This window comes from Thalassophryne amazonica, chromosome 14, assembly GCF_902500255.1.
Source record: "Thalassophryne amazonica chromosome 14, fThaAma1.1, whole genome shotgun sequence".
NCBI classification, from domain to species: Eukaryota; Metazoa; Chordata; class Actinopteri; order Batrachoidiformes; family Batrachoididae; genus Thalassophryne; species Thalassophryne amazonica.
In genome coordinates, this window is record NC_047116.1 from 51,771,445 (window position 1) to 51,798,444 (window position 27,000).

The window sequence follows — 27,000 nt, forward strand, 5'->3', positions numbered from 1 at the left end:
CTGATGAGGTAAGTCACAAACATTATCCCTGCACCATCAAGTCAGTAGTGTGTTACTGAATCACTGCCATTCAATATAGGCAGAATGTCTCTCCTTCCGCTCTGTCTTTCTGGCGTCTTGTCTATTTAAGTCACTGTTAGGCTTTTTAAAAGTCCTCCTCCCTCCTCTTAACAGTTTGGCACCTTAGGAGCTCTCTTAAGGCCAAAGATGCTTTGTGAATATCTTTTATGTTACTAAGGGAAAATTCTAAGTGCCCCTTCACACATAGTGTGAATTTGGTCAAATTGCGCATTAAGTGCGCATGAAGCAGGAATCATATGCAACCATCATATAACCGTGTAATTTCATAGCTGCTTCCAATGCCTCATATGCCGGTTGCTACAACTATTTGCGTACACCAGCGGCTGAAAGGTAGAGTGTGCCTTGTGTGAGCCCATTGAATCCTTTCGTGGCAGGTGTCGGCCAAATTCCAGGTGACACGCATGAACATCTAACACTGCTCACATGGCACTTAGAAAACGTGTGACCATTCGCACTCTTGGCACGACAACAGTCTGCAGACAATCACTGTTGTATTCGCAGTGAAATTTGTCTAAGTGCCCATGAGTGTGGCTTTGGTGTGTGTGCTGATCTGACAGGAGGTGTGGCTATGACATAAGTGGCCTTGGAGATCTGTCATTCTGGACATCCCTGTTGGACAGTACAGTGTTTGGATGGAGATGGACTAAGTGTGCACATGGACAGGCTGCCCCAGGTTGAAATGGACTGTCAGATCATAATGTGCAGCAGGCAATCTGACTGTCACGTCACCCACATGAGCTCTTTTCCACATGATTCGGTGTCCTGCGGTGCACCGTCCACAAGATATGCGTGTCGGCAATATATATATATATATATATATATATATATATATATATATATATATATATTTTTTTTTTTTTTTTTTTTTTTTTTTTTCAGCTGCGCGATGTGGTTACACATCATGCAGCTGCTTTAGAAAAGCTGATGTGTTTCCACGTGTACGGAACCATCGCAGCATGTATTTTTTTTTGTTATTTATTTTTTCTTCACACCACATCGTGCAGCTGATGGCACTGTGGTCCTATGTGCATGAACCGTTGCACCAGCATTGTGCATGCCTGCACATTTGCATGTTCCGTGGTGCGCACATACCAGCTGCTCCGACGGGTGTCGCCCTGGAGTTGCACATATTCGCACTATGTGTGAAGGGGCCTGAAGAAATGTCTAAAAATTTGAGGAATTTTAAGTTTTTCTTAATATGACATCACTAAGATCCACTTTTAGCCTTAGTATGCTTTGTGAATACTGGCCCTGGTCATACAACCACCGATTACTACTGGAACCTGTTATGTGTCGGACGCAGCTCGGAGAACCGACCAGCGTTTGAAGGACCCAGTATGAAATAAGCAGAGCACGGTACAAAGGCTAACTGAATTTAATACATAACAGTGATACAAAATATACAAAAGAAAGTGCGGTCTGGCGTGGTGCGCTCCCAGCAGCGCTAACGGTCCGGAGCCAGAAGCTGTTCGGACCCAAGGACCCCGCCGACACCCCCCAGGTGGCCGCAACAAACCGAGTCTGTGAAAGAAGGAACCATTATGTGAGTCCACACTCTACACACAGAGAGAACACTTAAAGGTGTACACAAACAGCAAACACTTCCTGGCTTGATTACTAATCAGCTTCCCAACCTGCAGGCATGGAACATCCAGTTCACAAAACTCCACCGCAGTGGAAGCCGATACATGACTAACATACAGCTCAATATAAAAAGGTGTGAGGGACACCACATTTACTGACTGTATAAATGTTAGTCACAAAATCTAACGTACCTCAGGAAGTGTGCTGACGAGCGTGAGACCTCACCCCCTCCTCTTTCACAGACCGTGCATCAAACCCTGGACGTTCTCTGCATCCACTGATGATGAGATGGCTCCCGAGACGACGATCTCACCCGTCTGGTCACAAGGTCGAGTCTCTGGCAAATACACACTGTATACTCCAGTCTTAAATGCCACCATGTTCCAATCCATATAGATGCACCTCAGCTGTGAGTCCTGACGAGCCGCAGGTGATCAGGGTGAGGTCCTGATAACCTCAGCAACACAGCCACTCAGTCCCAAATGCAAGCCACCTGGAAGGAAAAACAAAAGACAGAAACAAAAAGGCAGCCAGGCCCCCCAGCCATACAACAGAACCAATAGGAATCAAAGGCATTGACCTCCTGTTGAGATTCCACACAGCCCTGTTCTCCAACCTCATTAGTCCATAAGCTCTTCCCAGAAACCTCTCCAGCTCACAGGCCAAGCTCCAAAAGAGCTAAATGTCATTTCTGAGATAAATGAATCTCTGAAGGTGTTTGATGCTTTCAACAAAAACACAGACTGGTGACAGCTAACTCCAGTAAGTCAATTCAGTTCCATTCAGTTTCTTAATTTACAACATAAGTCATCAAGATGCTTCACAAGATTAAGTTCTCTAAATGAGCACAATGGCAACAGTGGTAAATTATTGAAAGCCTGGATCTTTCCAGAATAGTTACAAACCTAGACATCCTATCCACTGAACAGATACAGTTGTATGCAAACATTTGGGCACCCCTGATGATTTCCATGATTTTCGTTTATAAATTGCTTGATTGTTTGGATCAGCAATTTCAGTGAAATATATCATATAGCAGACAAACACAGTGATATTTGAGAAGTGAAATGAAGTTTATAGGACTTACAGAAAGTCTGCAATAATTCTTTAAACAAAATTATGCAGATGCATAAATTTGGGCACCCCAACAGAAAAAAAAAAAAAAAATCCATCAATATTCAGTAGATCCTCCTTTTGCAGAAATAACAGCCTCTAATGCTTCTTGTGGCTTGAGAGTCTGGATTCTGGTTGAAGGTATTTTGGACCATTCTTCTTTACAAAACATCTCAGGTTTGTTGGTTTCTGAGCATGGACATCCCCCTTATAATCACACCACAGATTTTCAGTAATATTCAGATCTAGGGACAGAGATGGCCATTCCAGAACATTGTACTTGTTCCTCTGCATGAAAGCTTTAGTAGATTTTGAGCGGTGTTTAAGGTTGTTGTCTTGTTGAAAGATCCAGCCCCAGTGCAACTTCAACTTTTTCACTGCTTCATGAACATTGTTCTCAAGAATCTGCTGATATTGACTGGAATCCATGTGACCCTCAACTTTAACAAGATTCCCAGTACCTGCACTGGCCACACAGCCACACAGCATGATGGAACTGCCTCCAAATTTTACTGTAGGTAGCAAGTGTTTTTCTTGGAATGCTGTGTTCTTTTTCAGCCATGCATACCGCCCCTTCTTATATACAAATAACTCAATTTTAGTTTCATCAGTCCACAGCAACTTATTCCAAAATGAAGCCAGATTGTCCAAATGTGCTTTAGCATACCTCAAGTGACTCTCTTTGTAGCGTGTATGCAGAAAAAGCTTCCTCTGCATTACAGAATCTCCTTGTGCACAGTGCGCTGTCAGTGGTGGGCACAGATAACCAAAAAATTAACCTCAATAACAGATAATAAGATAACTGAAAAGTTATCTTTGATAAAGATTTAAAAAAAGATTATTTTTTTTTTGTGAGACCAGTTTTCTTTTGCCTGCAGAAGATAGAGCGGTTTCTTATGGAAGCAGCCCTCTTCTGTTTGCAGATGATAGAACTATACATCTGTTAAGAAACTTTTAACAGGTAGGTGCTCAACTGATTTTACATTTTAAAAGTGTTTGTCACTGTTATCGTTATTGGACAAAAATGTATCAGAAGATAATTAGTCTGATAATGGTTTTTAAAGTTATCTAAAAAGATAATCTGATAATGAAAACATTATCTTTGATAATATCTGTTATCGGATTATCGGAACTGTGCCCACCACTGTGCGCTGTATAGCTGAACGATGCACAGAGACACGATCTGCAGCAAGATCATGTTGTAGGTCTTTGGATCAAGTCTGTGGGTTGAATATGACTGTTCTCACCATCCTTCGCTCCAGCTTATCCGAGATTGTTCTTGGCCCATTATTACACACTTTCTGTAAATACTAGAAATTTCATTTTACTTCTCAAATATCAGTGTGTTTGTCTGCTATATGATATATTTAAGTGAAATTTCTGATCCAGACACCAATGATTTATAAAGGAAAATCATGAAAATGACCAGGGGTGCCCAAACTTTTGCATACAACCGTATAGTCCAGCTCATAATCCTGACAGATACCAGAATTTCCCAACAAGAAATCAAAGACTCTGCCTCCACTCTGCACAGCACTCATACAACCTTTGAATCGGCTGGCAACAAGGTCCATTATCATGACTCTTTCAGAGGTTAGAGAAAATGAGTTATACATCAAGCATGCCCCCAATGTGTCAGGAAAGCTTTGCAAACACAATTAAAGTGATCAGAAATCCACTTTCAAGGTTTTAAAGCAATAAAATAGGTATTTCCTCCAATTACCTCATGATTACGTTGGCGTATTTCTTAGAACTGTGGTCAAGCGGACCCATTATTTGAGCATACCTGCAGGTCAAAGAAACACACTGTGGTAATCTCTTAAATGCACTTAAAAGGTCAAAACTTAAATGAGATTAGTGCTATACTATGTGAATGCACCCACCCACCATGTCTCACGGTGTCTCACCTTTCCCATGGTTACATCAGCTTTTCATGTTGCTCGGTGGTGAATGAAGCGAGTGTCTTAGGGAGAAAGGCATCGGAATGGCACAGTAAGATAAAAGACAATGGAGACTTTCTCATCGTCATGCTGCCTGCTGCTGCTTCAGATAGTCTAGAAATGCCACGGAAGCAGAATTTGTTCATCTCTTCCCTCATCTAGGGGAAATGACATGCTGTGCTGTTGCCGTGGTTACATCCAGAAATCCTTTTTTTAACCATTATTAATTTTGGCTGGTACAGCATGTCTCTCATGCTAAGACAAAATGATCTCTTTTAAGTTTTTCAAAAGCATATCTTTTTAAAATTAATTTCAGAAATTTCTCTGAGAAGGCAATTAAGGCAAATAAGGACAGTATCAGTTTCACAGGTAACATATGCAGACATTAAGTCATTACAATATTAGGGACTTCAAGAAATAGCTTTAATAAAGTGGGGAATATGTACACTGCGCAGGCACATCTACACTGTAACAATCTGTAGTTTTTTCCAAAAAACATATCAAACAAACAAAAACCCTGGTACTTGCTGTTGCCACAACAATTCTGCAAAACATGCAGTATTATGTAGTAGAATTGGTGACTACCTTCACAGAACAATATGATAAGTTAATGGTATACAATTTCACCCTTGATAGGCTTAAGCAGGTATTGTAAATGAATGAATGAATAATTAGATTAAAAACAGCTTGCTGATATTCATTCTTTCATTTTCTATAGCCTCTTCACAATTAAGGGTGATGGTCTAGTGTTGGGCTTGAGACCAGAGGATCCTCGGATCAAATCCCAGCCTGATTGGAAAACCACTAAGGGCCCTTGGGCAAGGTCCTTAATCCCCTAGTTCCTCCCGCTTTTTAGTGAGCACCTTGTATGGCAGCAGCCTCACATTGGGGTGAATGTGAGGCATTATTTGTAAAGCACTTTGAGCGTCTGATGCAGATGGAAAAGCGCAATATGAATGCGTCCATTACCATTATCGGCCGCTAGCCCATCAGAAAAACACGTTCACGCCTACAGTCAATTTAGAGTCCTCAGTTCACCTAAACTGCACATCTTTGGAAGTGGGAGGAAGCCGTAATATCCAGAGGGAAAAACACAAACACAGGGAGAACATGCAAACTCCACATTGAAACACCCAGGCGAAAAGCAATCCCATGACTTTACTGCTGTGAGGCAACAGTGCTAACCACTAATCCACAGTGCCACCTTACCCAATTCTTTATCCACAATTACTGTATATGCAGTTGTTACTTATTTTACATTGAATTGCATTCAATGAGAATTTCATGTGCTGTTCCCATTTTGCTCAGGCATGCACATGTTGATCTGGTTTTTCCTAACATAAATCCAATATGATTAAGAGAATACGGCTCAGGCAGCACTGAACTGCGATCATCCATTGTCAAGAAACCCAGAGTTAACACCTCAAACAGAGAAAGAGAGCAGAGTCAATCAGACAGAAATAACAGTGCACAAAACTATCACAGCAATAAACCAACAGAATAGCAGACTGGATACTACTGTGGTCGCCACCAGCTTGCTCTTTGCTTCAATAACAGACCCAACATTTAGATATGATGAGAACGGAGACCGAAGTGATAGTAACAAAATTGTTTACATTTATTTAACTCAAATTTTCAATCCATTCAGAGATCTAAAGTCACACGGCTTGCTGCTTGAACACAGAGGTGGGCAGAGTTCACTTTAAAGTTCATTTTATCTGCAGATAAAACACTTAACACTAAACCAATAAACCTTTAGATAAAGTGAGTGATAACCACTAACTTTTATTGTATAAATTTAGCTTTGGGTGGTTTTTTGTTTGTTTGTTTCTGAAACCCTGAAAAACAGACCTAAACAGCTAAATCTTTCATGCTATGCATCTGGAAAATATCCACAGCACTTCACGTTTTCAACATTTTGTTATCTTACAGCCTTATTCCTAAATGGATGAAATTCATTTTTTACGTGCGCGTGCTCCCTCGCTGCAGCCCATTGACAGGTTGAACAGACCGTCAGATCATAACACGCAACGGGCGATCTGACTTGCACGTCACCCACGTGAGTTCTGTTCCATATGACGTGGTCTCAGTTCTGGCGCGCTGTCCACAAGACACGCGTGTCGCACAGAACCACAAGCGTGGGCCGGGTGGACGTGCTCCAGCAGATGTGGACATGAGAAGAGTGAACTGCTTCTCATTCTTGTCATTTCATGACTGTATGTCTGTGACCATGGGTCATCTACAGATGACCCATGAACCACATCAGTGGTGCAATGTGGTTCCAAAGGTACCAGCTGTTTTTTATTTTTTATTTATTCCATATCGGTGGTGCGATGTGGTGCACCTCGCACTGTGTTCCTGCTTGAAAGACACCATCGCGTACACGAACCCTCGCACTGGGATCGTACACGCCTGCCCGTCATGTCTGCCTGCCTGTTTTGTGGCGCACTAATTCGAACTGTTTTGCGCTGTCTCGCCATATTCTAACAAACTTCGCGCTATGTGTGAAGGGGCCTTTAAGCATGATATTTGTGCATAATCTTATGAATTACAGCGTGCATACACATCATGCATTTCTCATTCAGTGTTCAAAAGCAAGGTTACAAACAAAGGAATATCAGGATTTTGGGGACAGAGGGGTCATGTGATCACAGCCTTCTGGCAGATGATTATGTGAGTTATGTATGAATTTTTGGACATTACTTTTTATATGTTTTACTGTGAATGCTTTGTGTGGATAACCTAAGCACTCAGATGCTGAGGTTTAATCACCTTCATCAGTGTGTCTAAGTGCACTTTTCATCATGTTTCTATGAATAGATCAGTGACTGAACATCACAGAGACTTCATGCAACAGAATGGATTAAGCTCTAATTTACACACACAAATTCTCAGTGTGTCGTAGTTACAGTCAGGACAGATCATTCCATTCAGACTTGCTACACAGAGAAACGTGATCTGCGTCCCATGCCTCATGTGCTATATCCTCTTCATCTTCATCTGTGGCCCTATGCCTCATGTGCTATATCCTCTTCTTCATCATCAGAAGTGGATGAAGATGTGGAAGAAGTAAACTCATCCTTTTCAGTGTCTGGGAGCTTGGTGAAAATGGTTACAGATTTTTTATCACTGTGAGGAACCAGTCATGTAGCAGATGGTATGGTGGGATATTGCAAGTGTTGTTTGTTTTTTCTTATTAAATCCCTTGACGTTTACAAGGCAGAAGTAGCAGTCATCTATGTATTTTTTTCAGTTCTCTCCAAACTATTGGCACACCAAAATTGAGCTTAGCATTCTTTCCTTGATACCAGGATCTCAGTGATTCAACACAAGTTGTGCAAACTTGGTGAGGAACCCAATTTTTGACTTGGTCACCAAGAGGTACTCCGAAATAAGCAAGGTACACTCTTTTGATAAAAGTATTGATGTTACAGTTTTGAGGTGGTAAAGCGAAGCAACCGCATATATAACAGAAAATACAGTATCTGGGTCACTGCAACACTTCCTTTGCTTGGAAGTTGTAGACATGTTAACTACCTTAGCATGAAGAAGAATCACGGCAAAGTCTTCACAAAGTCTTCACTAAACTGTAAATTGCTGAACCTGTCACACAATAACAAACATTCTTATTAAGAAACTAATGCTGTTACAGTCAAACATATGTTTAAAAATGACAACATGTCTTAGGCCCCCTTCACACAGTACGAATGTGGTCAAATTGCGCATGAATTCTGCATGAAGCCCGGGTATGCCCTCAGCCAGAACCGCAACAAATGCTGATTCTGTTTCTAACTTTTACCCCAAAGGAACATGATCAAACAAGTTTCAAGATGTACTCACTAGGAATACCCAATTTAAAGATGTTTAAACATGATTCAAGCTGTTAAGACTATGAACACCCAAGTTACCATGCACTAGTAACGATTTGGTGAACTGGGATGAACACTGGGACAGCATACACGCAATACACATGCACGGCACGTGTTACGGGGGAGCCAATACTCTGGCATGACACGTGTGTTGCTTTTGCAATGATATACTCATGGGGGCACTTAGACAAATTTCACTGTGAGCTTTAAAGTGATCGTCTGCCCACTATTTTCATGCTAACAGCATGAATGCCCATACATTTTCTAAGTGCCAAGCGAGCGGTGTTGGATGTTTCTGTGTGTCACCTTCAATTTGGCTGACACCTGCCACGAGAGGGATTGAATGGGCTCTCACAAGGCACACTTTATCTTTCAACCGCTGGTAATTGTAGCGTGTAGGTGTACAATGCGTTGGAGGCAGCTACAATTTTTCACAAATGGCATGCAGTTCCTCCTTTGTGCATGAGTCGGCTCCAATAGTGTTATGTGTGAAGGGGTCCTTAAGGTGGATGGTGTCACAGTTTTATCTCACGCCTTCAAGTTCTTCATCATTTCTTTAGCTGGGATCCTGAGGTAAGTAAGTCCCTTCAGCTGCTCCCTTGTTTGCACTCGGGGTCACCACAGCAAATCCAAGGTGGATCTGCATGTTGAATTGGCACAGGTTTTACACCGGATGCCCTTCCTGACGCAACTCCACATTACATGGAGAAATGTGGCAGGGGTGGGATTTGAACCCGGAACCATCTGCACTGAAACCAAGTGCATTGACCACTTGGCCACCACCCCTGCCGAAGTTGGGATCCTGAGGTCTCGTATAATAAAAATGCAATAATTCCTGGGTGTTAATTTGGGTCGCCTTTCGAGGTGATATAAAGTCTGTATGGTCCAAAGTTTTTTAACAATTTGTATAACAGATTATACATGACCAAAAATCATTTTGAGATAACACTTGAGGAGGAGCTGTAGATATGCAAAAAAAATTGTAGGTATTGATTTAGAAAATTTGTCTGCATGATCCTCCTGACTACCAGGACATATATGTCCTGGTAGTCAGGAGGATACTAGTAATTTGACATGATTTTTTTTTTTAATGAGTACATGTCATGCCTTCATAACCAGGAAGCTGTGTGATAATGTGAGCAATGTGAGTGTCCAATCAGAATTGGTTCAGCATCACATGGTTTTCCAAAATCCAATTGTAGGGCAGATTCACCTCACGTGTCACACCAAAGATTGTTTTTAGGAGTGATGTGTTACTAGTTGGCCTGTTTGAATAGCCCCCTGGCTGCTCCAATGCGCCCTGCACCATTACGCACAGCGAAAGTGAAATTGAGCACACAGAGAGCCTCTCATACAATCTCACATGCTCAAACAGTGTGTGGGTATCAGGACTGCTTGACTAGTTTTCCTGTGAATGTTACTGGATAAGCCTGTGGCAAGCTCTCTTGTTCCAGCGTAAAGCACTGTTTACCATATCAATGGAGCAAGGGGGGGAGGGGCCACTCCTCAAACTGAATGAGCCTCGAAGGGTGAATGTTACTTTCAGTGTAGGAGAGAACAAACACACAGTCAACTTCATAGCAGAAGTTTGTGATGTGACCTTTGTGTAATAGCAGACAGAAATTGCTTTGAGATGAAGAAACAAAATGCATAGACCATTTTGTATATATTGTTCAAAATGTGCATTTGTGTTTATTGTTGTATTATTGTACAGTCTTTCACACAAGAGCCCAAATTACCTTTATAAAGCGTCAAAACAGTTGTTTATTATAGTTTGCTGTGTGTTTTGAATAAATGTGTATGGAAAATTATTTCCCTCTTTACTTTTTCCTTTCTTATTTCTGATTGTAAACCTTTATTACACTTATAAAACACAACTATAGCATATATATTTTGAAAGTACAGGTTGTCCTGAAAAAAAGAGACATAAAACCTGATTGTGGGATGCAGGGAGAGCTGTTAACAGCAATAATAAAACATTTGTGCCAGGCAAGTGAACTGTCCAAAAAATGCCCTTGGAGCCCAAAGGGTTAATGCCTTCTTTGCTCAGTGGATAAACTCAACAGTAAAGGCATTGTGAACTGACTGGAATATAGTCATGCCTGAATCTGTTTGAAAGTGCTGTACCACTGGATATTGCAGCAAACACACAAGGATTATGTGTCATTATTCACTTTTCCAAAAGATCTTCTTATTGTATCAATACTGTCAACTCAAACTGAAGACAACGGAGGCTGATTAAGACAGTGAGGGCTGACTAAATACAACATCATGCATGTCGCTGTAACATTGAGTACTGCTATTTTGAGACCAGACCACAAGTGATGACAGTTTGAAATTGCAGGAACAGAAAGTTATTATTGAAGCCAAGCTCTGATCCCACTAAGTCTCAGTGATCTGCTTCAATTTTCATACCTGAACAGAATTTCTGAACATTTAAGGATATTAATTCAGTATTACTTGCACTATGAGGTTTCAACAACAATGCTTTGAGCAAGATTAAAACCTCCTTTATATCTAATGGCTAAATCCAAGGAAAAAAAAATCTGTCCTTTCCTTTGAATGAACATCTCTAATCCTTTCATTTATTTCTCCATTCCATCACTCCCTGGAGATGTCAACGCTACAGCGCATCCTGTTGGACAATACATGAGTGAATATGCCATTCACTCCTATCAGCTTCTCCTTGTGGGTGCAGAATGGTGGCGAGATCACGGACAGACCCACAGAGTGCATGTTTACCTGCCGCCGTGGTGACAGGCCCTCATAAATCACTGTTATCTCCCACTGGTGGTACACGCCGCTTTTGTCCTTCACACAATTAGGGTCTTCCACTATGATGGCTAGAGACAGTTGGAGGCAGAAGCACTCCATTTAATGCTGAACAGACATGCGTGTAAATTCTCCTGACGCAACCTAATCACATCTCACATCATTCCACTTGTCATATCTTCGTCTTTGCTAATCAAACACGCAGACTGAAAGATGTATGCTAATTTTCCATTCTCAGAAATTGTCACCAGCCCTGTCAGAGCAGTACAGTAAATTCATTTCCAAGCTCTTAACATCTAAACACATCACTCAGTACACTGTTAGGTTCATACGTATTTGGACAGTGACACCATTTTTGTCATTTTTCCACTGTACACCACCACAATGGAGTCAAAACAAAACAAGATTTGCTTGTACTGTTGATACTTAGTTTTAATTCAAGAGGTTTAACATACAAAAAACTATTTGTCTATCCATAAAACAAGATGTGTCTGTGTGTGTGTGTGGCTCGCATATGTTTCTGAATGTTCGTCAGATCGGCCTCAGCTTTCGAACATGGCATGCACATGGCAGAATGTGTATCCTTTATTATGAAAATTTGGGCGATAAATTTTCTAAACCTTTATTTTGAAGTCATCATCATTATTGGCACAAGGTGGAAAGTTCTCACATGCCAGCTTGACAAAGATTGTCAAGAAAGATGAGTCACTCTCTGTCTTAAACAGCCCAGTCTCACTTTTTTTTTTTTTTTTTTAGGCTCCCATCACGAAATGATTCAAATTTTTGTGATGGGTTTTTTAACTCACTATTACTAACAGACAAAAGAAACAGACAAAAATTTACACGATGCACAGTTTTGTCAGTCATAACCACAGAGGCATGTGACTTCAGAGTTGGCATTGGTGACTTGGTGGCTTCCCTTGCTATTGTATTTATTTATTATTTTTTTGGACAACTGCTTATTCAGAGACACGTTCCATAGGATATGATGGTGGAGTGGTTAAAAAGGTGGCCTTAGGACCAAAATCATCCTCATTTCAAATCCCAGTCAGAAAGGAAAATCACAAAAGGCTTTGGGCAAGGTCCTTAGCCAACAAGTAGTTTCTGGTTTGCAGTTAAGTATCCAATCCAATCCAACTTGATTTATAGAGTACTTTAAGCGAACAAATAAGATAACAAAGTGCTTTCCAAATAAAACATTATTAAAATACAACACAGATAAAACAAAAATGACTAATACTGACTAGAACATGAACAATTTTGAAATGCCTTAGAGAAAAGATTAAGATTAAGATAAAGTGGGACTTAAAAACCTCGAGTACCTTGCATAAGAGCACCCTGATGTGTGAAAGTGAGGTATTGCTATAAAGCATGTTGACCATGAAAGTGCCATAGAAAGTGACATTCCTATTATGTAAATGACATAGAGTATGATGTAAATTAATACTATAATAATGAATAATATAATATAATAACAATAATAATAATAATAACAACAATAATAATAACAATAATAATAATAACTAGGACTGCAAGCAGTCATATACGGGCCCTCGTTCCCCGCAACCGCCTACCAAGGCCAATGGGTGCCCTTGTGACCACATGTGGGCATGTGCATGCAGGGGCAACCACTCATCACACAGTTCAAATTTTAAACAAATCACACAATGCATCAAGGAGTTATGACATGTTGATTGTTCATCCACTAGAGGGCGCTCAGTGTACAAACAGAGGGGCCGGGTGTGTTCAGGGGCCAACCGTCATCATACATGTGAAGTTTCAAGTCAATCAGGCAAAGCATGAAGGAGTTATCATGACTTGATGTTCCATGGCAAAGGGTCAAAATGGCCGCACCATATCATCTTTGGATGCTGTCAAAGAAATTTGAAGTGCATTGGACAAAATCCCTAGGAGGAGTTTGTTCAAATACAACATGTGGAAATCACGCCAAAATGAGAAGAAAATTCAAAATGGCCGACTTCCTTGGAGTAGACCCATGGTGCAAGAGACTTTTTTGTACGTCTATGCAAGTCACACGTGTACCAATTTTCATCTCCCTACTCCCAAAAAACCCCTATGTGGAGGGGTTTTTGAAAGTTTCAAGGGGGCGCTATTGAGGCATTTTGCCCCGCCCATGGGCAACGCCCCTATGAATTGTAAGAGGTTGTCCTGCTCGACCTGTGTATCAATTTTCATGATAATGTGACAAAATTAAAGCCATCAAAAGGAAGAACGTAATTTCATGGCGAATGGGCAATATTCGGCACGCCGCCACACGGACGCCGTTACACATAACTTCACGGCGTTCATCGCCTACATTCACCAATTTGTTCTGCATGTTTTAGAAGTGGAATGAAGTTGATTGGTTAAGTATGTGACATAAGGACCTCTTAAAGTAAAAATAGGACCTTTCCCGCCACCACCGGGGGATGCTATGGCGCAGGTGGGAACTTAAGATATGTAGACGTTCAGGGCGGAGCCCTCATCATGTCCAGCAAGTTTGAAGGATCTACGATGAAGTATGTGGGCGAGACAGCCGTTTGAAGTGAAATGGTGTGCTCCAAAAAGCTCGCCAAAGTTTGACGACCCCTAGCAGCCACGCCTTTTGACTTAATTAGAATCTTTTGATAACATTTGATCACCATTGTGTTGTGATGATTTTGACCAAATTTGAAGACGATAGGATGAAATCCCTAGGACGAGTTCATTCAAATGTAAGTAGTGGAAATGGCCCAAAATGGCAAAAATTTGCTCAAAATCGAAACTTAAAATCAAAATGGCTGACTTCCTGTCGATATTTCACCATGACAGTAAGAGACTTTTTCGTGAGTCCTGGCATGGTAAATATGTGTACCGAATTTAAAGAGGCTAAGACGAAAAAAGCCTAATGCGGAGGGGTTTTTGAAAATTTCTAGGGGGCGCTATTTCACGATTTTTCTGCGACCATGTGCGACGCCCCCAAAATATTAAATTTCGGATCCGGCCGGACGACTTTGGAAAGTTTGGTGAGTTTTTGAGGATGGGAAGAGGCCAAAATTTCGATTTCAAGAGTGAGAATAATAATAATAATAATAATAATAATAACTAGGACTGCAAGCAGTCATATACGGGCCCTCGTTCCGCGCAACCGCCTACCCAGGCCACTGGGTGCCCTTGTGACCACATGTGGGCATGTGCATGCAGGGGCAACCACTCATCACACAGTTAAAATTTTAAACAAATCACACAATGCATCAAGGAGTTATGACATGTTGATTGTTCATCCACTAGGGGGCGCTCAGTGTACAAACAGAGGGGCTGGGTGTGTTCAGGCACCAACCGTCATCATACATGTGAAGTTTCAAGTCAATCAGGCAAAGCATGAAGGAGTTATCATGACTTGATGTTCCATGGCAAAGGGTCAAAATGGCGGCACCATAGCGGCCACGCCCTTCAACATAGAGAAAAGCTTTCGATAACTTTTGGTCAGTATCATCTTCGGATGCTGTCAAAGAAATTTCAAGTGCATTGGCCAAAATCCCTTTTAGGAGTTCGTTAAAATACATGTGGAAATCATTTCAAAAAGAGAAGAAAATGCAAAATGGCCGACTTCCTGTTTGGAGTAGACTCATGGTGCAAGAGACTTTTTTGTACGTCTATGCAAGTCACACGTGTACCAATTTTCATCTCCCTACTCCAAAACAACCCCTATGGGGAGGGGTTTTGGAAAGATTCAAGGGGGCGCTATTGAGGCACTTTGGCCCGCCCATGGGCGATGCCCCTATGAATTGTAACAGGTTGTCGTGCTTGACCTGTGTTTCAATTTTCATAATGATATGACAAAATTAAAGCCGTCAAAAGGAAGAACGTAATTTCATGGCGAATGGGCAATATTTGGCACGCCGCCACACGGATGCCGTTACTCGTAACTTCACGGCGATCATTGTCTACGTTCACCAAGTTGTTCTGCATGTTTTAGAAGTGGAAGCAAGTTGATGGGGTTAAATATGTGACTTCAGTACCTCTTAAAGTAAAAATATGACATTTCCCGCCACCACCGGGGGGGCGCTATGGCGCAGGTGGGAACTTAAGATATGTAGACGTTCAGGGCGGAGCCCTCATCATGTCCAGCAAGTTTAAAGGATCTACGATGAAGTATGTGGGCGTGACAGCCATTCGAAGTGAAATGGCGTGCTCCGAAAAGCTCGCAAAGGTTTGACGATCCCTAGCAGCCATGCCTTTTGACTTAATTAGAAGCTTTTGATAGCTTTTGATCACCATTGTGTTGTGATGATTTTGACCAAATTTGAAGTCGATCGGATGAAATCCCTAGGACAGGTTCGTTCAAATGTAGGTAGTGGAAATGGCCAAAAATGACATAAATTTGCTCACAATCGAAACTTAAAATCAAAATGGCCGACTTCCTGTCAATATTTCACCATGACAGTAAGAGACTTTTTCGTGCGTCCTGGCATGGTAAATATGTGTACCGAGTTTCGTGAGGCTACGATGAAAAAAGCCCAAAGAGGAGGGGTTTTTGAAAATTTCTAGGGGGCGCTATTTCGCGATTTTCCTGCGACCATGTGCGACGCCCCCAAAATATCGAATTTCGGAACTGGCCAGATGACTTTGTAAAGTTTGGTGAGTTTTTGAGCATGGGAAGAGGCCAAAATTTCGATTTCAAAAGTGAGAATAATAATAATAATAATAATAACTAGGACTGCAAGCAGTCATATACGGGCCCTCGTTCCAAGCAACCGCCTACCGAGGCCAGTGGGTGCCCTTGTGACCACATGTGGGCATGTGCATGCAGGGGCAACCACTCATCACACAGTTAAAAGTTTAAACAAATCACACAATGCATCAAGGAGTTATGAAATGTTGATTGTTCATCCACTAGGGGGCGCTCAGTGTACAAACAGAGGGGCTGGGTGTGTTCAGGGGCCAACCGTCATCATACATGTGAAGTTTCAAGTCAATCAGGCAAAGCATGAAGGAGTTATCATGACTTGATGTTCCATGGCAAAGGGTCAAAATGGCGGCACCATAGCGGCCACACCCTTCAACATAGAGAAAAGCTTTCGATAACTTTTGGTCAGTATCATCTTCGGATGCTGTCAAAGAAATTTCAAGTGCATTGGCCAAAATCCCTAGGAGGAGTTCGTTCAAATACAACATGTGGAAATCATTTCAAAAAGAGAACAAAATGCAAAATGGCCGACTTCCTGTTTGGAGTAGACTCATGGTGCAAGAGACTTTTTTGTACGTCTATGCAAGTCATACATGTGTACCAATTTTCATCTCCCTACTCCAAAAAAACCCCTATTGGGAGGGGTTTTTGAAATTTTCAAGGGGGCGCTATTGAGGCACTTTGCCCCGCCCATGGGCGTCGCCCCTATGAATTGTAAGAGGTTGTCGTGCTCGACCTGTGTATCAATTTTCATGATGATGTGACAAAATTAAAGCCGTCAAAAGGAAGAACGTAATTTCATTGCGAATGGGCAACATTCGGCACGCCGCCACATGGACACCGTTACTCGTAACTTCACGGCGTTCATCGCCTACGTTCACCAATTTGTTCTGCATGTTTTAGAAGTAGAATGAAGTTGATTGGGTTAAGTATGTGACATCAGGACCTCTTAAATAAAAATAGTACATTTCCCGCCACCACCGGAGGGCGCTATGGTGGAGGTGGGAACGTAAGATATGTAGACATTCAGGGCGGAGCCCTCATCATGTCCATCAAGGTTGAAGGATCTACGATGAAGTACGAGGGCTGTCCGTAAAGTATAGGTCCTTTTTATTTTTTTCAAAAACTATATGGATTTCATTCATATGTTTTTACGTCAGACATGCTTGAACCCTCGTGCACATGCGTGAGTTTTTCCACGCCTGTCGGTGACATCATTCGCCTGTGAGCACTCCTTGTGGGAGGAGTCGTCCAGCGCCTCGTTGGAATTCCTTTGTCTGAGAAGTTGCTGAGAGGCTGGCGCTTTGTTTGATCAAAATTTTTTCTAAACCTGTGAGACACATCGAAGTGGACATGGTTCGAAAAATTAAGTTGGTTTTCAGTGAAAATTTTAACAGCTGATGAGAGATTTTGAGGTGATTCTGTCGCTTTAAGGACTTTTCACGGTGCGAGACGTCGCGCAGCGCTCTCAGGCAGCGTCATCAGCCTGTTTCAAGCTTAAAACCTCCACATTTCAGGCTCTATTGATCCAGGACGTCGTGAGAGAACAGAGACGTTTCAGAAGAAGTTGGTTTCAGCATTTTATCCGGATATTCCACTGTTAAAGGAGATTTTTTTTAATGAAAGACGTGCGGACGGGTCCGCGCGTCGAGACGCAGCCGACGCGGTGCGGCGGCACAGGAAAAACATCTCCGTGTTGATAACCATTTGTTAAAATCCAGTTGGCTTTTGATGGCTTTCAGTGGAGTGAGTATATGAGAAATTGTTTATCAGCTGGAGATGTTCCAACTTGTCCTTAAGGCTTCCAACAGAGGTGTTTTTCCTGTGACGGAGCGTCGCGGCGGCTGCGAGCCGACGCTGCAATCCGCCCGCACGTCTTTCATTAAAAAAATCTCCTTTAACAGTGGAATATCCAGATAAAAGGCTGAAACCGATTTCTTCTGAAACTTCTCTGTTCTCTCACGACGTCCTGGATCAACAGAGCCTGAAATGTGGAGGTTTTCAGCTTGAAACAGGCTGATGACGCTGCCTGAGAGCGCTGCGCGACGTCTCGCACCGTGAAAAGTCCTTAAAGCGACAGAATCACCTCAAAATCTCTCATCAGCTGTTAAAATTTTCACTGAAAACCAGCTTAATTTTTCGAACCATGTCCACTTCGATGTGTCTCACAGGTTTAGAAAAAATTTTGATCAAACAACGCGCCAGTCTCTCAGCAACTTCTCAGACAAAGGAATTCCGACGAGGGGCTGGATGACTCCTCCCACAAGGAGTGCTCACAGGCGAATGACGTCACCGACAGGCGTGGAAAAACTCACGCATGCGCACAAGGGTTCAAGCATGTCTGACGTAAAAACATATGAATGAAATCCATATAGTTTTTGAAAAAAATAAAAAGGACCTATACTTTACGGACAGACCTCGTATGTGGGCATGACAGCCGTTCGAAGTGAAATGGAGTGCTCCGAAAAGCTCGCCAGTTTGATGACCCCTAGCAGCCACGCCTTTTGACTTAATTAGAATCTTTTGATAACTTTTGATCACCATTGTGTTGTGATGATGTTGACCAAATTTGAAGACGATCGGATGAAATCCCTAGGACGAGTTCGTTCAAATGTAAGTAGTGGAAATGGCCAAAAATGGCCAAAATTTGCTCAAAATCGAAACTTAAAATCAAAATGGCCGACTTCTTGTCGATATTTCACCATGACAGTAAGAGACTTTTTCGTGCATCCTGGCATGGTAAATATGTGTACCGAATTTCGTGAGGCTACGCCGAAAAAAGCCCAATGCGGAGGGGTTTTTGAAAATTTCTACGGGGCGCTATTTCCCAATTTTTCTGCGACCATGTGCGAGGCCCCTAAAATATCGAATTTTGGATCCGGCTGGACGACTTTGGAAAGTTTGGTGAGTTTTTGAGCATGGGAAGAGGCCGAAATTTCGATTTCAAGAGTGAGAATATTAATAATAATAATAATAATAATAATAATAATAATAATAATAATAAACAGCGCAATTACAATAGGGTCCTCGTAGGACGTTGCCTACTCAGGCCCTAATAATAAATAATAAATAATAAATAATAATAATAATAATAATAATAATAATAATAATAATAATAATAATAATAATAATAATAATAATAATAATAATAAACAGTGCTATTACAATAGGGTCCTCGTAGGACGTTGCCTACTCGGGCCCTAATAATAAATAATAATAATAATAATAATAATAAACAGCACAATTACAATAGGGTCCTCGTAGGACGTTGCCTACTTGGGCCCTAATAATAATAATAATAATAATAAACAGCGCAATTACAATAGGGTCCTCGTAGGACGTTGCCTACTCGGGCCCTAATAATAATAATACATAATAATAATAATAATAATAATAAACAGCACAATTACAATAGGGTCTTTGTAGGACGTTGCCTACTCGGGCCCTAATAATAATAATAATAATAATAATATAATAATAATGAATAAATGTATTATGTAAATGACAGACACTGACATAGAGTACAGTGTGATTAGTATGGAAAAATATGCATATCAATTTTTCCTTATATTTAGCTTGGCCAATTACTTACAGGTGCTGAAAATGGAGGGACTGTGTATACAAAAGGCCACAAGTCACAAAAAATGTGCAAAGTATTTTTTGTAGAACTGCTCAAATTAAGGCTAAAAGTTTACACTGCAAGAACATCCTCACTGTTTCGTTTCAATTCTATTGTGATGGTGTACAGAGGCAAAATTACAAAAACAATTTCACAACTGTCCAAATACCGATGAGTCTGACTCTATGCACTTTATCAAGCGGACCCATTGCCAAGACAAGTGGGGTGTTTATCAAAGTTCTTTAGGTGATTGGATGCAGCGTTTGGTTGGAACTCGATTCACTGCTGTGAAGTGTGAAAGTTGTAGGTACTGTGAAAGATGTTCTGGTGGTTTCACACGCATTCCCACGCAGCAGCTGCAGGCTATGTATTGTGAAAAGTGGGAACAAAAAGAGGTGAAAGATTATAAATGACATATAATGCAGATATAATTACCATATTTATAATAGATTGCCATCTAACAATAACAATGCCATCCATTTGCATTACTGTAGGCGCAATGAAATTGCAGTGTGATGAATGTGCGAGAGAATTTTCTTGTCATAAAACCACATGCCTCTATTACTGCGACGAGCCATCAGTGGATTTCTCGCCTGTCTCTCCTTCCGTCGGCATGCACATGTTCCTATTTTGTGTTTGTCACTGTGTGTGTGTCTATTCATTGGCGGTGTGCACACTTGTATCGCTTTATGGTGTTATCAGTAGACTGCACACCTGGGCCTCATTGACGTAGATTTAACACATATATCAATTTTAAATGGTAAAACCCTCATGTGCAGTGAGAACTCCCTCCTCATTAAGTTGTAGGAGTGACACTTTTAGTGTGTACATATGTCCCCAGATTCACCTGCTTTTACTGGCGGTGAGAGTGGGTAATTTCTTTTTTTCATCCTTCTATTTTTCTCTTTCACCTTTTTCTGCATATACTACTCGACTCTGAATCACAGCTGGTTCTTACCATTCAGATAATATACAATTTTTACTCAAAATATGGGCATCAGATATTGCGAAGGCTTTGTGTCTGTCCGTCCATCTGTCTGTCTGTCTGTCTGTGCTCAGCATACGTCCAGTCCTATTACTGCCAGGGTCTTCAAATTCACATTCTTGGGACACTAACTTTGGACAAGCTCAGAGAGCTTGGGATGCTGCTGGGATGGGCTCCAGCCCCCCGTGACACTTATACCCCGTCACACATAGCCCACATCTGAAAAGTGTCCAGTTGCAGTTTGAAAAACGTTGTGACAGCCATCTGAGAGAGTCCACACAATTGGTCCCAATCCGCTGGCAGCCCTGAGTGTGTTGCACATGTTCAAAACCCTATGGGCGCCATCGTCAAGATGGGAACACCTATCCGACGGCAGTCCATGTGCAGTCTGAGCACCATCTGACCGCAATTTACATATTCTGATGGATTTTGCACTAGGACTCTGATCTACATCTTGTGATTGTCTAGTCAATTATACCACCATTGCGAACAATGTATTGGTTGTTTCAGATGCAACTTCAATTTTTTTTTTCATATTTGTCTGATTTTTCTACCTTCTGTTCTTCTCTCTGGGCCTTCATGGTCACAATGTTGCAAAATCAGAAAATGTTAAATGGACTGCATTTATGGTTAAAGCACTTCACAGTGATGCCCCACATTCACCCGTGTCAGGGTACTACCATACAAGGCAGTCACTACACACCAGGATCAACTTGGGGATTAAGTACCTGGCCCGAGGGATATATGTGATTTTCCAGTCTGACAGGAATTTGAACCGAGAATTTGCTTGTTGCAAAAACACTGATTTAACTTCTTGACCACCACCTCACTTCTTGAGTGGCTTTCTCATATAAACATGCAGAATTAAAAAAAAAAAACAAAACAAAACGGATGTCAAGCACTGTTAAGAATATGACCACAAATTCAGTGACTGAAAAATTAAATTACTGTAAAAACAACATAAAATAAAATAGTGGATGTTGATGACATAATGCATTCTGTTTCATGACAATATCATGTTTCAATAGATTAATGTATACGAGGTCTGTTAGAAAAGTATCCAACCTTTTTATTTTTTTTTCAAAAACCATATGGATTTGAATCACGAGTGATTGCATCAGCCAAGCTTGAACCTTCGTGCGCATGCGTGAGTTTTTTCACGCCTGTCGGTTGCATCATTCGCCTGTGAGCAGGCTTTCTGTGAGCACTGGTCCACCCTCTCATTGTTTTTTTATTGCGAATAAATGTCTGAATGATTTGGAGCTTTGCTGCATCAATTTTTTTCCAGAAACTGTGAGAGACCTCCAGGTGGACACCATTCGGAAAATTAATATGGCTTTCAGGGATGATTTTATGGGGATTATACAGATTAAGGAGTGTTACTGCCGCTTTAAGGACGGCCCACAACTGCTGAGAGCGCAGCGCGCTCCCAGCGCCGATCGACATGCTCAGACCCCGCTGAAACAACCAGATCATTTCCAACGTGAAGGCTTTGTTGATCTGGGACCTCGTCTGACTTTCACAAAAAGGCAGAAGTCATGGACATCAGCACTTTTTTGGCACATTCCACTGTTACAGGAGTTTTTTCATGGAAAGAAAAGCGGAGGGACGCGCCACGGAGCCGTTCATTACGCGGGACAAAACCACCTCGGTGTTGGTCTCTCAGGACGGCTTAAAGGTGGATTTCAGATGGGTTCCGGTTGCTTTTCAGTCGTGTGATTATCCGATTGTGATTGTGCATGAGCTGGACCTGCCCCAACATGTCCTGGAAGGCTTCATCACGGCGTTGCTTTGCGCCATGCAAAGAGGAGTGGCTCCTCTTTCCATGACAAAAACTCCTGTAACAGTGGAATGTGCCGTTCATTTCTAAACTGGACGCTGTCTTGATCCGGTATGTCGTCTGACTCGCACAGAAATTGTGAAAAGACGTGGACATCAGCATTTTTTCGGCACATTGAGACAGACGTGCAGAGGAGTTCCGCGCGTCGCGGTGGAGCTGCATGGCGCAAAGCAACGCCGTGATGAAGCCTTCCAGGACATGTTCGGGCATGTCCAGCTCATGCACAATCACAATCAGATAATCACACGACTGAAAAGCAACCGGAATCCATCTGAAATCCACCTGAAAGCTGTCCTGTGAGACCAACACAGAGGTGGTTTTGTCCCGCCTAATGAACGGCTCCATGGCGCATCCCTCCGCTTTTCTTTCCATGAAAAAAACTCCAGTAACAGTGGAATGTGCCGAAAAAGTGCTGATGTCCACGACTTCTGCCTTTTGTGAAAGTCAGACGAGGTCCCGGATCAACAAAGCCTTCACGTTGGAAATGATCTGGTTGTTTCAGCGGGGTCTGAGCCATATTAATTTACCGAACGGTGTCCACCTGGAGGTCTCACAGTTTCTGGAAAAAAATTGATGCAGCAAAGCTCCAAATCATTCAGACATTTATTCGCAATAAAAAAATGATGAGAGGGTGGACCAGTGCTCACACAAAGCCTGCTCACAGTCGAATGACGCAACCGATGATGCAATCACGCGTGATTCAAATCCATATGGTTTTTGAAAAAAATTAAAAGGTCGGATACTTTTCTAACAGACCTCGTATTTCGTGCTGCTGAATCATGCCATGCTGTGAGATTGTGTTGTGTTGCCACAACTACCACAGCTACTTTTTTAGTTACTTTGTACAGTTACTTTATTAGCACCTTTATGCAGTTACTTTATTAAGAGCTGCTGACAACTTGTAACTAATAAGTAATGTTACTGTTGGGTTACATTTTCCAATTTTTCCCGGGATGACAAGAGCAACTCCAAAAATTACAGATAACAGACTTCAATTTTAGATATTGTATTATATAGATGCCTACACTCATGAGGTAACTAGTAATCTAACTTGGTTACTCTTAAGATTGAGTAATCAGCAAAGTAACTAATTAGAAAAGTAGCTTATAGATACTTTTCTGAGTACTCAACCTTAAAAATAACCAAGTTAGAATACTAGTTACTTTTCGCAGCTGCTACTGAAGTCACTGTATAAAGCATCTGTAAAATGTAATTGTATAAAATAACTAATAAAGTAGCTTTTCAAAGTTACTGTGGCAACACTGGTAGGGAGAGTTTTCCAGTCACCTGTTTGGTTCCCTATTGAGTCAGCCCCCCCCACCATTTAAAAAAAAAAAAAAAAAAAAATAAAGATACAGGTAGACCAGGCAGTCACCCACCATCACATCCTCATTCCCTCGGGAGCTCTGTGCTTCAGCTGGATGTGTTAGAGGACGTTTGCACAGCACATCAGCGGAGGAAGAATTAATGTATGTATGCAGCATTTATTGCAGCATCAACAAGGCCTCATACAGCTCCGTGTCTTTGGATGTGTGGTAACAAACCCAAGCAGTGAGCCTTTTTTCATGATATTTTTCATTTATTTATTTTGATCAGAATAACAAATATCAAACCACCGCCGTACAAACATATGGAGGTATACGAGAAGGCAGCTATGTAATCGGCTCACAAAATCTATTTTATCTTCATATTTCTTGAGCCATATTCTTATTTGAATGACACAGATCACACTTTAACCTTCTGGGGCCGACACCGTCATATACAATGGCTAACACCAAGCTTTACTAAATTATAAATAACTTTTTTTAATGATATGAGATAGAAACGTACTTTTTTTTTGCTGAAAAGTTAACTCCGCAGACTTTCGACCCAGCCATAGGCGATCTTTATACTCTTCATAGAAGCTGTGTGATGACGTGCGTAATGTGAGTGTTCAATCGGAATTGGTTCACCATCACATGGTTTTCCAAAATCCAATCGTAGGGCAGAGAAGCCAAAGATCATTTTCAGGAGTGATATGTTACTAGTTGGCCCATTTGAATAGGCCCCTGGGTGCTCCAATGAGTACATACTATTGGGCTCCAAATGCGCTCTGCGCCATTAAGCACAGCGATCACTGAAAGCAGACGGAGAGCCTCTGATGACAATCTCACATGCTCAAACAAAGAGTGTGTAACTATCAGGATTGCTCCACTAGTTTGCATGTGAATGTTACTGGATAGCTCTGTTGCTTTTACCATGAAGACAAAAAAATAAAAAATAAATTTAAAAAACACATAGATCATTTTGTATATATTGTTTAAAATATGCATTTGTGTTCATTGTTTGAACCTTTTTGTTGTACAGTCTTTCACACAAGACCTCAAATTACCTTTATAAAGTGTCAAAACAGTTGTTTATTATAGTTTGCTGTGTGTTTTGAATAAATGTGTGTGGAAAATTATTTTCCGCTTTACTTTTTCCTTCCTTATTTTTTATTGTAAACCTTTATTACACTTGTAAAACACAACAAAAGCATATATATTATGAAAGCACAGGTTGGCCTGAAAAAAAGAGACATAAAACTTTATTGTGGGATGCAGGGATGCCAGGTGAGTGAACTGTCCAAAAAATGCCCTCAGACCCCAGAGGGTTAACCAACTTCAATCAAAACACAGCAAACCACAGCTAATATTTATGAATTAATATTAGTAAGTAAAATCATCAGCAACCAGCTTTGCGTTGTGAAAAAAAAAACTTCACTTCCTTCGTTGATTTTAGTAATATAAAGTTACAACCACTGCAAAGCAGTAGACAGTGCAGCGGAAGTGTCACGGATAGTTTCAACCAGTACAGTTTCACCCCCAGCGGCCACGTTATGTAACTAGCAAATGTGCTGGTGCACGTGCTCGCACCCATGGGTGTGTTTGTTTTAAAATGTGGTGCTGTCAGACCTAACATTGAGTGCAACGTTTTACCATTGTATGGCACAATAATATGATATGATACATTCAACACCCCGCACACTTGACTTGTTCATGCAGGAATGTGCATTAGTGTTGCAAAATACAAAAAAAAACAACTAAAAACAAGGTTTGTACAATTTTCCCCCAATGTTTTCTTCCTCCATGAGTTCACACATCATTTCTGCAACACCACCTCCTCCGTCTCCATCCAGCTGATGTCTTTCATGTATCATCAGATGGGGATAGAACACCCACTGTTCCTGCATCCTGCAGGTGCATGAAGATGGAGGAGGAGGTGTTTCAGGAAAAATGCCCTCCACTGCTTTATCTAAGGGAGCTTTGGTGGCTGCTCCAATGTACAATCCAAAAAAACTCTCACTTTAGTCCTCCATCTAAACAGCAATGCACCAGTTGCCAAACAACACACAGTTGTCAAACAACTGTGTTTGTTCTTTTTAAATCATAATGAAAACAGAAACTATCCAAATGACCCTGATCAAAAGTTTACATACCCCAGTTCTTAATACAGTGTATTGCCCCCTTTAACATCAATTGCAGCTTGGAGTCTTTTGTGGTAGTTGTGGACCAGGCTCTCTATTTTCTCTGATGGTAAAGCTGCTCATTCTTCTTGGCGAAAAGCCTCCAGTTCCTGTCAACCCCTGGGTTGTCTTGCATAAACTGCACATTTGATATCTCGCAGAGAGGCTCAATGATATTAAGGTCAGGAGACTGAGATGGCCACTCCAGAACCTTCAGTTTATTCTGCTGTAGCCAATGACAGTCGACTTGGCCTTTTGTTTTGGATCGTTGTTATGTGGGAACATCCAAGTACATTCCATGCACAGCTTCCGGGCTGATGAGTGCAAATTGTCTTCCAGTATTTACTTATAATATGCTGCATTCATCCTGTCATCAATTTTGACCAAATCCCTGGGGCTTTAGTAGCTCAAATGTCCCCAAAACATCAATGATCCACCCTCGTGTTTCACAGTAGGAAGGGTGTACCTTTCATCATAGGCCTTGTTGACTCTTCTCCAAATGTAACGTTTATGGTTGTGACCAAAAAGTTCAATTTTGGTCTCATCACTCCAAAGGACTTTGTTCTCTGTCTGTTTGGTGCATGGTAATTAGGATACTTTGTTCCATTTGCATAGCAATGGCTTTCTTCTGGCGACTTGATCATGCAAGAAATTTTTCTTAAGTCCATCCTTATTGTGCATCTTGAAACAGCCACACCACTTTGTTTCAGAAAGTCCTGCATTTCAGCTAGTTATTTGTGGGTTTTTCTGTGCATCCAAAATGATTTTCCTGGCAGTTGTTGTTGAAATCTCTGTTGGTCTCCCTGATCCCTCATTTTCCATGTCTTGATTAGAGTTTGAACACTGTTGATTGGCAATCTTAGGTGCTTTGATATCTTGTTATATCCCTTTCCTGTTTTATACAGTTCATTTACCTTTTCTCGCAGCTCCTTTGACAGTTTGCTTTCCCCATGACTCAGACACCAGAAATATCAGTGCAACACTGGATGAAAGATGCAAGGGTCTGTCAGGAGCCCAGAAACACACTGACATTTTATTTACACA

General features: G+C 41.4%; 1 long non-coding RNA gene across 1 annotated transcript; it reads right to left on the reverse strand.

Annotated features, from left to right (window-relative positions):
• Positions 1-8,295: 8,295 nt before the first annotated feature.
• Positions 8,296-26,661, reverse strand: LOC117524379. The gene is made up of 3 exons (XR_004564758.1): positions 26,652-26,661; positions 24,204-24,212; positions 8,296-8,400 (listed from the first exon to the last, which is right to left on the reverse strand). It is a non-coding gene; the product is annotated as an uncharacterized LOC117524379 (long non-coding RNA).
• Between the last annotated feature and the right edge of the window lie 339 nt (positions 26,662-27,000).